Source organism: Anneissia japonica, unplaced genomic scaffold (genome assembly GCF_011630105.1).
Source record: "Anneissia japonica isolate Jap-2015-1 unplaced genomic scaffold, ASM1163010v1 scaffold8759_len96035_cov96, whole genome shotgun sequence".
Classification (NCBI taxonomy): domain Eukaryota; kingdom Metazoa; phylum Echinodermata; class Crinoidea; order Comatulida; family Comatulidae; genus Anneissia; species Anneissia japonica.
This window is the reverse complement of record NW_022744597.1, coordinates 76689-84922: the sequence shown is the minus strand read 5'-3', so window position 1 is coordinate 84922 and position 8234 is coordinate 76689.

Genomic DNA, 8234 nt, shown 5'->3' with positions numbered 1-8234 from the left:
AGTATTTATGATATATAAACATTCAGTTTTTTTACTTCAGATGGCAATATGGTGATGTCACAATGTCCGATCAGCTATTATGATATATAAAATCATATCTACAACTCATGTGCTTTTAGAATATGTAATAAAAATCGGGGGTCACCTTTCATCCTAAGGAGCTATATTTGATTATAAATAGGCATAATTATAAGCATATGTAATTTTTGACGCACGCGTACGCGCACGTTAAGACGCGCAAACAAAAAAGTAAGATACCTAACATTACACCTTTACCTGATGTATAACGCATTTAATATTATTCAGAAATGCCGAATGGTTAAGATGATATGACGTCATCAACGTTTTGAAAAAAAAAATTAAATAATAAAAATAATTATTTAAAAAAAAATTCAGATGGCAATATGATGACGTCACAATGTCCGATCAGCTATTATGATATATAAAATCATATCTACAGCTCATGTGCTTTCAGAATATGTAATATTAGATAGGGCTCACCTTTCATCCTAAGGAGCTATAACTGCTTAAAAAAAGACATTATATAAAGCATATATTAATTTTGACGCACGCGAACGCTCGCATTATTACGCGCGCACAAAAATATAATGTACGTAACATTTAACCATGACCTGAAGTTTATACCCACTAAATATGATTCAGAAATCACGACTAATTAAGGTGATTATGGGGTCATCAAAGGCTGGACGAAAGAAAGATGAGCTGAGTAAGCAAATCCCTATATTTTGACCATGATGACGTCATCAAAATGTAAAAAAAAACCACATATGAAAGAGAATTGCCTCAGCTACAAGATACTCAAAGTTGGAAGACAATCGATCAAAAATAAGCGAGATACGCTCAAATGCGCATTTGCTAAAATGAGGTCTTCGATAGTATTCAGTTTGTTGAATTCAGATGGCAATATGATGACGTCATAATGTCCGATCAGCCATTATGACCTATAAAATCATTTTTACAACCCATGTGCTTTCAGAATGTGTAATAAAAATTGGGGGTTACCTTTCATCCTAAAGAGCTGTAACTGTTTAAAATTAGGCCTGATTTTAGCAAAATGTCAATGTATATCGGCACAAATGCGCTCAAAGGTCACCATGTTTGATGCGTGCGTACGGCATTGTTATTGGCCATAAAGTGATTGAAAAGATTAGAAACTTGTCAAAACAATGTCAGGAACCCAAAATGTGACCAAAAAAAAAAAAATAATTTCTAGCTTCCATACGTGCTGCGCGCATACAAATGCGCACGCGTAGTGGGATTTTTTTCTGAGACACTATAGGGTATGCTGATTCAGAAAAACCAAAAATTTATTTTCCTTTACTTTTTTCCCGCTAAAGTTCATTTCAGCAAGTTTACAACCAGACTATAGATGACGTCACGCATAACTGCGCACTTTGAAAACCTTATTGTGACTTTTCCAGGCCAAGCTAAATGTTTGTTAAAGCGTGCATGTATGAATCTCGTGCCAATTTTTAGATATCGTGCTAACAAGAAATGGAAAAAAGATCTCTGACAATAACAAGAGGTGATCCGCTAGCGGAGCGGATCACCAATTATCTTTATCAACCTCGCGTCAAGTTAATTGCTTTGCTCATAGGATATTGCAGAGTTGAACATCTTGCAACAATCAATAATTGGTGATATATATGTGGCTTTTTTAAATTTGGTGACGTCATCATGGTCAAAATATAGGGTTTTGCTTACCCCCCTCATCTTTCTTTCGTCCAGCCTTTGATGACCCCATAATGACCTTAACCAGTCGTGATTTCTGAATCATATTTAGTGGGTATATACTTCAGGTCATGGTTAAATGTTATGTACATTATATTTTTGTGCGCGCGTAATAACGCGAGCGTTCGCGTGTGTCAAAATTAATATATGCTTTATATTATGTCTTTTTTTTAATCAGTTATAGCCCTTTAGGATGAAAGGTGACCCCTAACTTTTATAACATATTCTGAAAGCACATGAGCTGTAGATATGATTTTATATATCATAATAGCTGATCGGACATTGTGACTTCACCATTTTGCCATCTGAAGTAAAAAAAACTGAATTTTTATATATGATAAATATTATGAATGATCATTGCTCCTTCACCAACAGGCGTTTTTCAATGAAAGTTGATACATGTATATCTCATATCAGGAGACAACAGTGACATTAAGATGCGCACGTGCGTCATGAGGTGCGCGTACGCATGAGGAAATCTTTTAAAATGCTCCAAATTCTTTTTTAATAAACTAAATTAGCGTATTTTTCCATTATCAGCATTTAAATATTGTTCAATCCGCACCGCGCACACTTCCTCGTGGGTCAAAGTGCGGCGGATCACATAACTTGTCCTCCGTGACGATTTCAAATCTAGTTTTTTATTGTTACTGTTAGCTAATATAGGTCTATCATGTGTTTTATATTTCTAATATATTAATTTCGGACCAACGGCCCTTCGGACTTAAGGACCTTCGGAGCAATGTACTGATTACCTATAAACAGCTGTCTAAACAACGTGAAGAAATGGCGTTCCTCCCGCGACATAGCTGCTGAATTTACCGGAAAATGTCGAAAAATCACGAATAAAACCAATTAGAGGCAAGTTGCATGAAATCTTCAAAAACGTGTAATTAACACAGGACAGTATTAGTTAACATAACTTTCTTTTTATTATTTCCATCATATTTAAAGTACCATATTATTCAAATATCTTTAAAAGAGAGCGTATCAAATCGATCTCTGTTATGTGCTATAGATGCAGGCGCGTAAAAAATTAAATGTTTCGAACTTTTTTAAAGATATCACCAAAGCCTAAATGGATCCGTTGGTTAACGTGTCTACAAAGTCTGCTGAATGTTCCGAGTTCAAATTCCGGTTTGGGCACCCTATTCCCTTCCTCTTCTTTAAAGTTTAACGTTTTTTTATATCCGTCAACGAAGCTTGCAGGAGTTTGTTTGTCTGTCTGTCAGCCTACAGCCCATAGTTTTTGTAAGAAATTCGTCAAACTTAGCCAAAATGTTCCTTTACCAATGATCTAGAGCTGATTGAATTTGGAAGAGTCAAAGGTCAATTGTCATGGTCACAATCAATAAAAATGATTCTTTTTAACAGTTTTAATCAGAAACTCCTGAAACTTGGCCACAATGTTCAATGACTAAAGACCTGGATGTGAATTTTGAAGGTCAAAGGTCAAAGTCACTACTACTTGTATAACTGTCTGCCGTATGGACGTGTGTGTGCTTATACGGGTTTGCCGGTAAAGTGCAAACAAACATAATGATTATTAATTTCAAAGTGTTATGTGAAAACAGTTTGGTGTGGTTAGAAGAGTGTTTTCCACAATACCGGCCGGTACAAATCCAATGGTGTCTACTTGTTTTTTATTATTTTTTTTTTATTGGGACAATATGCGCAGAAAATTTATGCAGAGGAGAATTATGATGTGGGCAGAGGTATGCACTCTCCGTGTGCCCCTAGTTTATGTATATTTGTAGCATTATTACAAGACTGTATTTATAAAAACTATGATATTGTCCTCTTTTATTTGATATGCATCTAGTACTTGTGCAGTCTAACTATATATACACATGAGTGTGAAGTACTATATGCTTTAATCACATTTTAATTCCCGACAAAGCATCAATGTTTGTTCAATGAATGGTTGTTCGTCAGCATAAACAACAGAAGGTCCCGTGTTCAAATCTCGTCTAAGGAATCTGTTTTTTACACTCTCGCATTCATCTTTAAGATTCACACAGTATTTATGTATATTTATAACATTACCGGAAGTCGGTTTATTTCTATTATATATGTATATAGACAGGTGTATATATGTGTACTTACCGTAGGCAATAATTTCAAATTTGACCACAATTATACTACTGGTCATCGCGTGTGTGCAACTGTAGTTTCCTGAGTTTGATATATTTAATACGTTAAAGATAAAATATGTGCCATTATTGTCACAATCTTGCCATTGTATTTGAAATTCCTTTTTCTCTTTTGCACACTGTAATTCGTCTATTGCAAAGTTCCGAAAATAAAAATTATATGTAGAACCATTTTGAACGAAGAATTTTGCGTTGTTTTTAATATGTAGAGTTGTGACTTCTCGTGACACATCACAAGCATAAGAAGGACCACTTGTAACACCTGTAGAAGAGATTTGCACACAATCAATAATAATAATATCAATAACTTAGCCAAATTGGAAAGCTACAAATTCTATAAAAAAAATATATCAGATAATAACTAAAATGAATTTAATTCTTATACTTACTAAAGATTAAAAGACACAATAGCAAATATAATAACAATTTTAACATCCTGAAGCTGGGACAGATCATGTACAATTGAATTATAGGAAATCAATATGATTTTATAACCTGCAGAATAGGGTTTCACTTTCGAATGTAAAGAACAAAGCGTTTCATCATGATCATTATAATGATCATAACGATTAACAGTGATACTGATGATCATCAAGATAATTATTATCATCATCACAATAATGCCACCTCCACCACTACCATCATCATCATTATAATCATCGACACTGAAATGTGGAAGGAATTCTACAAGTTGGCCTAGGAATAGATACAAAAATTTGGTAGTTCAGCCAAGGGGGCGTGGCTTGTATGGTGACGTCTACCAAAAAACATCACACATACAGCGTGTGACCAATGTGACTTAGCGAGCTGGCTGAGGCTTAGTTTTGTGCTGCTGCAACTTCCGGGTGACGGACGATCGGGCCCACGAGACATAGAGTCCATCTCCAAACGATTGGGCCCAAAGTATGGACAATCGTAGGTCTAGGCCCCTCCAACTCTAAGCCTGAGCTATGTCGGACCAGGAGGCCTCTTCAATAGTCTGAGACCTAGTCTAGGCCGATTCCTAGACTAGACGTGCGTCTAGCAACCCGCAGCAATCTATGTAGGCATAGGCCTCGTTTACGTTAAGTTAGGCCTATGCAGAATCTGTTGCAAGACCCTGGCCTAGCCTACTAGGCTATTGAATCTGCACTGAAAAGGACTATAATTATTATTTAATACATAAGTTGTATACAATACAAATTACAATACAGACATTGGAACGTTAATATATTTAATTCAATAAAATACTATTAACATTCCGTTCCCTTTCTCTTTTTGTGGAATATAGCCGGCAATTTTGTTTCAAAACAGTGAACACTAAACATTAATACATTTTAATTTCTGCAGTTATGCTAGTTGCACATTTTTAGGCCCGTTTTCTCTTCCTGTAAGATAATTTATTCATGGGATTAGGAGTAGAAAACCCATAGTCTAAGTACAGTATTATAGTGCTAGTAGTTAGGCCATTGAATTCTTTTCATTCTTCCTGTGATTACGGCCTATAACCCTACCGCTAAAAAAGGCCTATGTATTATTTCACTCTGTGTAGGTCCCCTACATTGATAATATTCCAGGGATCCTAAATTTGGGGGGAAAACACAAAGGGAGAATTTTTTCTTCCATTGGTTGTACCTTGGAGAAATTAGTTGTACGGACTGTATTTTGCTATGCTGTGTCATTACAGACAAGGCCCACCCATTGTCGAGGAAATTAATACAAAATATAGCTGATATTACGCATGACGAAGCCACGCCCCCTTCGGCTGAACCCGTTGTATTAAGCACCAACCAAAATTTAAACACTGGTGGTTCTATTTGACTTTTAACATAGGTGGCGCTATGGCCACCAGCCGGTCAGAGCCGTAGATAGAGAGAGTTTGGCCAACTCGGTTTCAATCACGTGTAGACCAGGCTATAACTGAGATAGGTGCCACTTGGAGAGGTAGAAATTCTCATATGGTTTTTCTAGACCAGTTTTTTATGGGGAATCAGAATATGTGAGGTAAAAGGGGTGTAACCTGAGAACTTGCTTTTTTCAAAATGGCCGCCAAAATCCAATAAACTACATATATATGGGTAAAATAAGCACAGAAGAGGTAGGTTTGACCAACTTTTGAATATGTAATAATAGGAGTAAAGTATAACTAGCTAAAGTTATTAATGTGAAGATTCCCGGAGGCAATTGAGAGCACTTTTTAAAATGGCCGCCAAAATTAAATAACAACTTAACAATAGCTTCAATAACCTAGATTAATTTGTTTAATTTACAAAACCTGAATGTAATAACTGCTGTTGACTTTTAAAACCCACAATAACATATTTTAGGGGTGTAAGTTAACTCACTTTTGAAAATGTAAGTAAAAATGCCCCCTTATAATAGCCCTTTTCTGTTTTGAAGAATGGAAAATATCACCAGCATCTTGAAAAAAATTCCAGCTTCCTTACAAATATCCGGTTGTTTTTCATTATTTCTGTGTGCTATACAAGGTATTTCAGGCAACTACCATAATTTTCATGTATGAAGAAGGCATAAATTCATTTACTACATATTTTGCGCAATAATCTTCAGGTATTGCTTTTATCACTGCAATCTGAAAGTCTTCGTATTTATCGTATGAATGTTCAATTCTTGGACTTCCACGGGAATTTCTGCTAACATGGTGGCAACCATGATGTCAGTGATCTTGTCTCTGCAAACCTTTCTATTGAACATGTTACTCGCTTGATTTACACTTTTCTCCTTAACTCCAAGCAGCAGTGAGACATACTCTTGTTCTTCAGACAACTTTTGTGACAGAACATCTAAAATTCCGAAGTTGCTGAAAGTTTCAACAAACTCAGTTTATGATAACAGAAGCTACGTTTTCCTTTACGAAAGAAAGCCGGGGTGTAATTGTCTGTAATACCGATTTCTCGAGAAAAAGATAGGATTATTGCTATGTCTTGGTTGTTATTCGTTAAAGCATGCTTTGCATACAGAAGACTTTCGTGTCGGCTTCTTTTTGGTGGTTCTACGCCAGATTGTAGAACCCCAGGTTGCTGACTTTTATTTCTCTTTGCCAAAACACAGTTTGCCGAATGCCAGTTTGCTGAATCAAAAACTACGAATCCCTGTTTGTTGAAACCCAGTTTGCGCTGAAACCCACTTTGTGGAAAATAAAATAAAAGCCATAAAACATTAACTACAGCATAACATTCATGTTGGAACACTCTCTTACTATGTATTCGTATAAGAAATATCGGCTTATTAGTTTAATAATTCTTTTTCTTTTAATCTGTAAATCAATTAGCTATCAGCAAATAAAATTCAATTTAATAGGTCTCGCAGTTAAAACGTTTTATTAGCATACCTATGATAAATACATGAATTTATATTTAAAAAAATATGAATTTAAAAGGAAATAAACAAATCAATAATAATATACAATTATACACACATGCCAATTGTGGCTCCAGAAATTTGTCGACAGGGGGTCTGACTCAAGGGGCCGACTAGAGCCTCGGTGGTCAGGGACCTGGCACAACAATCTTGATAGAGTTTGCAGAGGGAGTATTTTAGAAGGATACAATGCTTATCCTTAATTTCATTTCATTTTATTTCTAATTTTAACTGATAGCCATGCTTTCAAGTGTGTTTTTCTACAGCTTTGTTGTCTTCAAATATTTTTCTTTTTAATTTGTACACAAATGAAGCTCCTTCGTTTCAAATGCACAGTATGCTGTACTTTTGTAACACAAAACACAGAGATTTGGACTGGGTTTCGGAAAACAGAGTTTTAGGAAAATAGGATTCCATGATTTCAGTGAACTGGAATCATGAAATATCAACCGTTCCATTCTGGAGACATCAATATTGCAGTCGTTGCTACTTTATATCTTATTTTATGACAGCGGAGAGAGAGTCATTCTAGACACAAACACTGGCAAATACCGAAAGTTTTTCAAATTAAGTGACATTAACTTTCACCAGCGAAGAAAGCATCCCTTATTGGATCTCGTGCTTCTGTAGTCAAAGGCAAAGTTTTGTCGACACTTTCTGCAACTTTAAAGTTTTAGATGTTCTGTCACAAAAGATGTCTAAGGAACTTGAAGACTGTGGTATGGAGTTAAGGGGAAAAGTGTAAATCAAGTAAAGATGTGAAATGTTCAATAGAAGCAACAAGATCACAGACATATCATTGCTACCACAATTTTTGCAAGCAGACCCTTGAGCACCTGAGGAAATTTAATCGCTAAAATGGAAATTAAGCAGACGTAAATGATTTGGTCAATAAAAATAGTATTCACAACAGATGGAATGATCAAATGAAGCAAAAAATTATTGAGACAGTGATGCCCATGGACGTCC